The following is a 9,681-nucleotide window of genomic DNA, read 5'->3' on the forward strand; positions in this document are numbered from 1 at the left end:
AAGAGCTATTTTTACCCCTGAGTTGTGCACACATTCCCCTGGCTCAGCCTCCTACCCTCCCTGTACCCAGCAGCATCCTCATTCCCGGGCAGGACCCCGCTTCAGCTGGGGCCAGGCTCTCCTCCCCTTCCCAAGCATCCTGCACCCCTGCCCTTTGTTTGTGGGCATCATTTCTATAGACCTCATCCACTGCCCTGTGCAAAGCTCCTTTTTCAGCCTGGTAAGCAGCTGGAGCTTGTTTTACAGGATGTACACACACACACACAGCCTTGCTGCTTCTCTCTTCCCAATGTTTTTTTCAGGCCCCTGGCCCAGGTCCCTCATGCAAGCTCAGGGCTGCCTAGGGGATTGGTACTGGGAACTTTGTCAGGTCTTTTTGATGGCCAGGGAAGGGTGTTGGACCTGGAAAAGCCCCAGCTCCTCAGGTTCAAGGGCCAGACAGAATCTGTGAGCACTCCTTGTCCTCCAGGCTGACAGACCCCACATGCCTCAAGGGTACCTGTAGCAGTGTGCTGCTCATCTCAGTGCTGCTTTTAAGGACTCCCTAAAACAAGGATTGGGCCACAGGGCTCAGAGACATCTGAGCAGTGGGATCCATCCACATCCTAGGGCAGATGCTCCAGGATGAGCCCAGAAAGGGGCTGTGGAGGGGATGGAGGCATCACCCCTGCTGCGGGCTCCCCACAGAGCCCATGGCATCTCCAGTGGACCCACAGACAGCAGCAATGTCTCTGCTCCAGGGACAGATACCCTGAATGTCATCCTCTGCCTGGGCTGGTCCCTGCTCACCTCTGACACAGCCCTTTGCTCCTTTCCAAAGAGAGGTTTTCATTTACCCTCTCAACTGGCACAATCCTATCCCAAGCAATTCCCCAGTCGTCCCTCTGAATCACAGTAATTACCTCATTACTTTGATATTAATAGAATTCATGTGGCCTGGAGAGGATAATTGCAATTAGCCCTGTGCTGCCAGCGAGGGGGAGCCGAGGGGGCAGCAGGGACCCGAGCCGGATGAGGGGTGCAGGGCTGTGACCTGCCCAGACCCTGACACCCACAGTGGGTCCTGGGGCCAGCGGTGGCCACGGGGCTGCAGCTTGACCAGTCCTGGCCCCAGGGTTGAATTCTTGCCTGATGGTAGCAGAAGTGAGTAGAGGGCACAACCATCCCTGTCCCTGTCAGGCCGCTGAGAGTCAGCCCGGGATGAAGCGTGGCCAGGCCCTGCCCTGGCTCTCAAGCTGCTCACTCCCTCATTGTCCCCTGCCCTGTGCCCTGCCCTGGGCCAAGGCATCCAGCGGCCCCCACCAGCGCCATCCTCATTCTTCCCGGGGAAAACGGGAGAGATTCATTGTGTGTAAAAGCAACAAAGGCAGCGTGGTGCTGAATAGCCGCGGCAGGAGCCGCCGTGCCGCCCAGGGGCCGTCCCGCCGGGCTGGGCCCCGGGCACGGGCCATCCCGCCCACCTGCTCCCCGTCAGATGGGGGGTGACCCCGACAAAGGCCGGGGCCGTGCCGCCCACCCCTGGGCTTTGCCCCGACACGTGTCTCCTTAACCTCTGCCGTGGGAGCAGCTGCTACCGGGAGCCCTTCCTTTGTGGCCACGGCGAGCGGCAGACGAGCCTCCCCATCTGGCCAGCGAGGCCTCGTCTGTTGGAGACCCCCTGCCCTGGCTTATAACGGCATTAACCTCCCCCCTGCCCCCCGGCAACTGTCACCAGCGGCCCCAGGGACCCCCGGCGTGGGGCTGGGGACAGCCTGAGTCCTGGCAGGGACGGGTGTCCCTCCTGCACCTCCCACACGGCTGCCCAGGGGCTAACCCGTCCCAGAGCGGGGCTGCAAGGGTCTGCTCCTGTCCCCTCCTGACACCATGGGCAGGTCAGTGCAGGGACAGGCTGTGTGTGGGTGCTGCACGTCCCTCTGCACGGTGTAAGCGCTGTGTGAATGCTGCATGACACAAACACAGCACAGCAACGCTGCTCCTTGGTGCCACACACACCTAGGATTCAGACTGGAGCTGAGGCAGAACTGTGTCCCTGAGAGGGGTGTCAGCCCCTGTGCCAGGCTGCCCAGGGAGCTGGGGCAGTGCCCAGCCCTGGAGGGATCCCAAAGCCGTGGGGCTGAGGTGCTGAGGGCTGTGGGTTAGTGGTGGGCTGGGCAGGGTGAGGGCAGGGCTGAGACCCCAGCAGCTTCAAGGGCTTTGCCAACCAAAAGGATTCTGTGATTCTATCCTATGATTCTAAAGACAAAGTCTCCCCCCAGCATGAGGCCTCCCTCCCAACCCCACTGTCCTCAAGCCATGTCTCCTTGCTCCGTCTGGCACCAAGCTCCCCAGGGAACTGGGGGAATGCTGGGGCACTCCACAGTGCCTGGCAGCAAGGGAACCATCAGCAATGGGCTGCAAGGAGCAGCAGTGTGCAGGGTCAGGCTCTGGAGCCCATCAGGCTTTCTCTTGACAAACACCTTTAAAATACTTGAACATGTTGATGAGATTCCCCCTCAGGCTTCTCTTCCCCAGGCTGAACAGCCCCAGGGCTGCAGCCTTTCCTCCTCACACACATGTTCCATCCCCTCAGCATCTTGGTGGCCCTGCACTGGCCTCTCTCCAGCAGTTCCCTGTCCCTCTTGAGCTGGGGAGCCCAGAACTGGACACAGGACTGCAGATGAGGCCTCAGCAGGGCAGAGCAAAGGGACAAGAAGAGGTGAATCCCCGCTGTGGCCGCCTCCCTCAGCAGACACCCATCCCTGAGGAGGCCTTATCTGCCGCCAATGCTTCACAGCAGCCTCCCCAAAGCTTGTGGGCTTGGCAAGATGCTCCCAGACTGCATTTGCTCCAAATGGATTGTATCACAGTGAGAACAAAGCACTGGAGAGTTTTCAAAGCAGAGCTGCGATGGCAGTCTGCAGGAGAGGCAGCCAGTCCCTCTGCATCTGCTGGGCCCTGGGCTGGTGCCCCTTGCTCCTCCCCTCCCAGCCCCAGCTCTGCCCTCCCACGCTGGTGGCTGGGCAGGAGCCCTTCCATGGGTGCTGGCCAGAAGACAACAGCTCCCTTTTCACCAGAACTGTCCTGCTGCAAAATCTGGCCTTGGTCCAACTGCAAGTGAAAAAATAAGATTGAGTTTGGTGGGTTTTTCCCCTGCTCCAGAGTTTCTTGGAAAGCTGATGCAGACCAGGCTCTGGGGCAAAAGCTGGCCCTGGCACCATGCCATGATGCTGGGGATGTTGCACTCCAACACCCTCAAGGACTCAGGGGCAAAAAGGGAAATATTGTCTCCTCCATTGATCTCAGGACAAATTGCAGCTGCAGTGTCAGGAGGGATGCTGCTGTGGGGACTTCCCCTGCCCAGCCTGTGCTCCAAGCTCCCAGGTGTCACCCAGGCCACATGTTGCACGAAGCAAGGTGTGCACCATGCTCATGGTGAGGTGTCCCTGAGGAAGTGATGGCACACAGGGAACTGCCCCTGTCAGGAAGGGCTTGAGGAGAAGGAGGAACCGTGTAGGCAGAGGAAGTAATCAGCCCTGTCACGTTGGCTTGGCTTCCCCTCCAACAGGCAGAGAAGATGGTGTCAGCAGTGAGTCAGCTCTGAGAGGAATGTGAAAACATAATTGAAGAATGCTGAGAAAATAGCAAAATCCCACCAAAAAAAAAGAGGGGGGGGGGGAACCCCAACAACCCTCAAACTACAGCAACAGCAACGGTGAAAATCCTGGAGCCTCTGCATGGAAGAGGATGGGTTTAGCAACCAGACACTCTTCAGGGCACAATGGGACAACTGCAAAATTGCATCAGGGCCAGGGAAAAAGGAACCAAACCCAAGAGCAGTGGCTTTCTGCTGCAGGACAGTCAAAGGGCACCACATGGCCCTGCAGCGTCTGGCTGCTGGGCTGGAAGGACCCACGTGAGATCCCAGAGACTCTCCCAGTGCATTCCCAGCCCACCAGAAATGTGGCTGTGAGGGCTACCTTGAACAAGTGTCATTGAGAGCCTGGGGAAGCAATAGAGCTGCACAATGGCAGGCTCTGCAAAATGCCTGACTCATGGCACCATCACATCCTGAACACTGAACTCCTTTGGGCAGGATTAGCAAGAGGGAGAGGGAGGTGAACGGGCTGCTCCGTGGAGCCTCAGACATCCCCATGGCCACAGCAAGAGATGCAGAGCAAGTGAGCAGCCTCCTGCAGAAGGTGTGGGGTGCTTCACCAAGAGCCAGAGGGGAAATGACATGGGAAAATCAAGGAAAATGTCATGAACTCAGAAACTTGTAGGAAAAGGTGTAACTAGGGGGCAAAGGGAGGTCTGTGCTCCCTGCAGGGAGAGGCTGTGAGGGGCAGAGCTTTGCTGGGTGCTGGGGGCAGCACAGACAGTGCTAGGATGGGGAGAGGAGAGGGCTGTTGCCTGTCACTGCTGGGGATTGCACCCAACTCTCTCCAGGAGAGCCCTGGGCACGCAGATGAGGAGGAGAGTGAGGGCTCCAAGGACAGGGCATTGCACCGACCTGGTGCCAATACAGTGCAAAGGAGGGAAAACATTGGTGCTAAACTCAGAGCAGCAGCAAAATGTCAGGCAAGTGAGATCTGGCTGGGTGTCTGTGCTGAGCAGAGCTCTGAAACCTCCTTCAGCTGCACACCAGAGAGGGACTGAGGGGCAGGGAAAGCTGGATGAAAATTCAACAGGGACATAAGCCCAGGCCATGTAGCCTACAGGGAGCAGGGAGGGCTTCAGGCTGCAGCACTGCCATGAGCTATAGCAGGCAGGATCCAGTCACACACAGCACCCAGCTCAGGACAGGAACCCACTCGTGGGGACACCAGCCATCCCTCCCTACTGAGAGAACGAGCTGGGCACCAAACTACGGTTGCAGGGTCTCAGGGAAGGATCAGGGCTTGGTGCTGAGAGCTAAACAAGAGTGAAACAGCAACAGAAGACGGTCTTTTGATATTGCACCCAGAAATAAAGCAAATAATCCACCCAGTTCAATGTACCCTTCAAAGCATTGGGCCAAAATTGTTGGCAGTAAGGAATAACTGTGCCAGGGGCTCCCAGCCCACACTGAGGAGACAGAGTAAGCAGAAGTGCCACAGGCTACACTTTGCATGGGTGCAGGCACCTGCAGAGGTGAACATTGCACACCAACAGCCTGTCGCTGAAGAGATGCTGCTCCAGGCAGCTGAGTGTTCCCAGCCCTTCCCTCCAAGGTGGGCACAACTGTGGCTCTGGGGTGGGCACAGCCCCTCGCTGGGCAGCCCAAGGCTGGACCTGCCTCAAAGAGGGACAGGCAGGCAGGGGTTGTCCTCCTCTGGTGGCTGCAGCCCTGATGTCACCATCTGTGCGGCTGCAGATTCTGAACTGCCCCGGCCTCAGAGCTCTCTGCCCTCACTGGGGAGGGTGAACAAAGAGGTTTTACATAATCCCATGTGATCTGCATAATGCAGGGCCCTCGAAATGTGCTGCCCTGGCCTGCCATGTGCACAGAGCTCCTGCGGTGGTGCAGAGCTCCAGCAGGCTCTGCAGCCTGCTGCCTATTTCCCTGGCCACATATTGCAGGTGGGAGCGAAACCACGTACCCAGCAGCTCTCGAGTCCTCTGGGCACAGGTACCTGCAGCCCAATGCTTTTGAAGAGGCTGCTAGAGGCATCTGTAGCCTGACAGGCAGCTTTTGCACCGACACTTGAACACCATACAGTCGACTGGGGAGAGACCAAATGTGAGTTGAGACATTTTCCTGGGGATGATTTGAGGGTGTCACGTTGCTGCTGGCTCGTCCTGAAAGGTCCCTTTTCTGCTCCCCCCATCACCTCTATCCCACCCTGGACTGTTCCACTGGAGCTTGAGTGCTGAGCTTTAACCAGGGCTGAGCGTTTCAGAACCACATAATCCAGCCCTCTCAGTCCAACAAAAGGAACTGTCCCTTGGTGATTGCTGGTTTTGCTTTAAAATGCTAAAGCAAAGCAAAAAATAAAGGCCACCAGTCCCTGCAGCCGTCTGCTGCGAGAGCAGAAGATGCAAGGCCTGGTCACTATGAGCTGATGTGTTTGCAGGGCTGGGAGCAGCTGCATCCAGCACCTAGGCAAGCACAGCCCTTTGCCTCCCTGTTAGCCACAACCACGCAGCGACAGACACGTGATGCTGCTGACTGCAATGAGGCCACGTGGAAGCAGCCTGGCACAAGAGTGGCTCTTTCCCCATAAATCACCCTAAAGGGAAAGTCCACTCAATGGGCAGCACCTGGGGATGAACCCCAGGGCACCCACTCCCTGCAGGACAGGCATGTGCAGAGCCAGTAGCACCTCAGCATCTGCACCCACCCCTCATAAAACCACCCAGAGGCTCCAAAATGTTGGGGATAAAATAAATACAGCTCAAAGGAGAGTAAGAGATCGAAGAGGAATGGCCATTAGCAGCCCTCCATCTGCAGTAAAACAGCCAGCCATGTCCAGCACTCCACATCTAATGGGCTTTTAATATGCCTGTGGCACACACGGTGGTGTACTTGGGAAGAGACACTTGGAGGTCTTGCACAAGCACCATCACTCGAGGGGCTGCTTGTGGAGTTCAGGCTCTTCCTTTCCCTGCCAGCTGCCTTGTAGAAGTAGATGTTTCAATTATTCTGTCAAGCTGCATATTCCAAATTAAGGCCAGAGAAGTGTCTGTGTCTTATATAGAAAGGGGTGTGTGTAGGGGGGAAATATATCCCTAAAAGGAAAAGAAATGAACTCAGAAATTAATAAGGCTGATTGACAATGCTGCTTTGGAAACTCTGGTACCATATGGCATCCTTGAATGGCTGCGGTGCTGTTAGGATGGAGCTGACCAGCTGGAGAGTTACTGTGGGTTGTTTGTAATTGTAATAATGGATATCAGATGGCTGGTGTGGAGCAGTTTATAAATGAGGACAGACAATGAGCCGCACTGTTTGTCAGGAAATCATTGCTGATAGGGGCTCTGCGCTCCCCAGCGCTCCCCGCTGGAGCCGAGTGCTCCCAGGGCACCCGCTGCTCCGGCCACGACACGTGGATCCTGCAGCATCACCCCATCCACGGCCAGGGCCGGGGCTTCAGCCCTGAGCAAAACTGCCAACACACCCCCTCACCCTCCTGGAGCTTTGAACAGAGCCACAGACACCGCTGAGCACCCGGTGGGGGTGATGTCCTGCAAAAACCAGGACATGCAACCAGCGGCCTCTCAGAGGAAGATGAAGCGAATGGGGATCCACCAAAGCCTGGGGAGCCATCCAGGCTGACAGGGGTCAGATGTGAGCACTTCCACATTGGGTTTTGTGCTGAACAGCCAGAGAGATCGTGACATTTCAGAATTTGCCATTTAAGGGATTTTGGTTGGGTGTTTTTTTAAGGCCAGTAACAGTGAAATTCATTCTTTCCGTTTCCGCTGATCTCCAGCTCTACAGCTTATCACACACAACACAGCCTGGGTTTGGAACGAAAATGGCACATGCTTGTTCCCTCATCTTTTCCAGAATGAAATGAAATCCAAATCAGCAGTGGGCATTGCCCAGATGAAGCATTCCCCACGCTCCAGCAGAAGCCAACCTGTGCTACGTCACCTGGCAGCCCCGGCCCGAGGCAACCAGGGCTGTGAGAGAAGGCTGCTTCCAAGGCTTAGATGTTACACCTGGTTTTAACTCCTTGGCCTCCCAGATTTGATTTCCCCCCCAAAAAATGTCCAAAGCTATAACTAAAAGGGATTCAGCTCTTCCCCAACACTCAGAGCCTCTTCACTGGGGGGTCAGTGGGGCTGAGCAGGGCCAGGTGATGTGCCTGGGCAGGAGGAGCACAATCATGAACCCAAACACAGCTGGGCACTCAGAGTCCCAGAATCCCAGAATGGTGGGGATTAAAAGGGCCCTGCAGAGCTCATCCAGCCCAACCCCCTGCTAAAGCAGGTTCCCCTCAATCAGGGGGCACAGGAACATGTCCAGGTGGGTTTGGAAACCTCCTGAGAAGGAGCCTCCACACCCTCCCTGGGCAGCATGGGCCAGAGTTCCCTCAGTCTTACAGTGAAGAAGCTTTTCCTCGTGTTTAGGTGGAACTTTCTGTGTTCTAGCTTTTGTCCATCACCCCTTGTCCTGTCAGTGGAGACAACAGATAAAAGTGCTGCCCCATCCTCTTGACAAAGACCTTTTAAATACTTGTGTTAATGAGATCCCCCCTCAGGCTTCTCTTCCCCAGGCTGAGCAGCCCCAGGTCCCGCAGCCTTTCCTCCTCACACACATGTTCCATCCCCTCAGCATCTTGGTGGCCCTGCACTGGCCTCTCTCCAGCAGTTCCCTGTCTCTCTGCAGGTGGGGACCCCAGAACTGGACACAGGACTCCAGATGAGCCTCACCAGGGCAGAGCAGAGGAGGAGGAGAACCTCCCTCGACCTGTTGGTCTCCTCTTGGCCTCAGGAATGGAAGGAGTCCTGGCACTGTTGGGTTTCACCCCCGCTCAGCTTCAGGCTGATGGCAAGGCTGGCACCAGGGCTGGGGAGCGGCAGGCGTCTCAGGGCTGGCCAGCAGTAGGGGAACAGCTCTCTGGGAAAGAAGCTCTGTGGGAAGGTGGCCAGGCCTGGAACTGGGGCCATGGCTCATGCCAAGCACCGGGCAGAGCATCTGTCCCTGAACAGGTCCCTCTGAGCCACGCTGCAGGGCATCTCCATGGCCATGACATGCTCCTACCTTACTGTACATAGCAGAATTGCACATTTCTCCTATCAGTATGGCACACATTTCTATCTTACAGATTTATTTATATTTGTGTGCTATTTTCCAACATAAATATTTGTTTTCTATGAATCCTACATACTACAGAAATATTCTTAGAAATGCCAGGGCATACAAGGCCTCAGACAAAGTCTATTGTCAGGCTGGAAATGGGGAGAGCAGAATGATTAAAGCCCATGCTCAAAACCAGCTGGCAGGAAATCTTGCTCTAAACTATCATCCCTAAGCAAGCTCTGGGGTTGTTTCCCTGCAGAGAGACTGACCCCTGCTCCCAGCCCTGAAGATGTGCTCATTTATACTGGGACATGCCTCTTCTCAAAGCTCCTGTATTTCTTTTTTTGCAGCTGGGAGAAGATTATCTGAGTCTGATTATGCAGAGCCTCAGCTTCTGAGCTTTCACAGCAACTGCAAGTAGCCCATCTCAATTTAATAGCAGAGATTCTGGGTTTGTCTTGTTTATATCAACCAGTATGTAGGGGGAAATTGGCACTCGATTACCACTCCCCAAACATCACAACCAATTGGTTTGAATTAGTGAGAGATGCTGAGATGAGGAGCAGACACGAGATATGAGTGTGTTTTGGACACCCCCTCCAGAGCCGGACCTGACCCAGGACAGCAGCGAGCTGTCAGCATTCCCCAGGCCTGCCCACCACGTCCCCGTCCCCTCAGACCTCCAGGTGACCATATCCTCCTGCCTTTAGCCTGAAGTTATCACTCAATAGGAAAACTCCCCTGCTTTCTCCAGCTCCACTTTGGCTGACCTCATCAGCCAACTGAGCTAATTGAAGGAAGCCAAGTCAGAAAACAGCCCGATGGCCCTTCCTGAGGACGCGATTGCTGTCAAAGCTGTCACATTTCCCAGCCCCACTCCCCTGCCAGGAGCTGCAGGTTTCCCATCCCACTTTGGCATCTCAGATGCATTGCTTACCTCTTCCTTAAATCACCATAACTGCAAGCCCTGACAC

This window comes from Colius striatus, chromosome 16 (assembly GCF_028858725.1).
Source record: "Colius striatus isolate bColStr4 chromosome 16, bColStr4.1.hap1, whole genome shotgun sequence".
Lineage (NCBI taxonomy): Eukaryota > Metazoa > Chordata > Aves > Coliiformes > Coliidae > Colius > Colius striatus.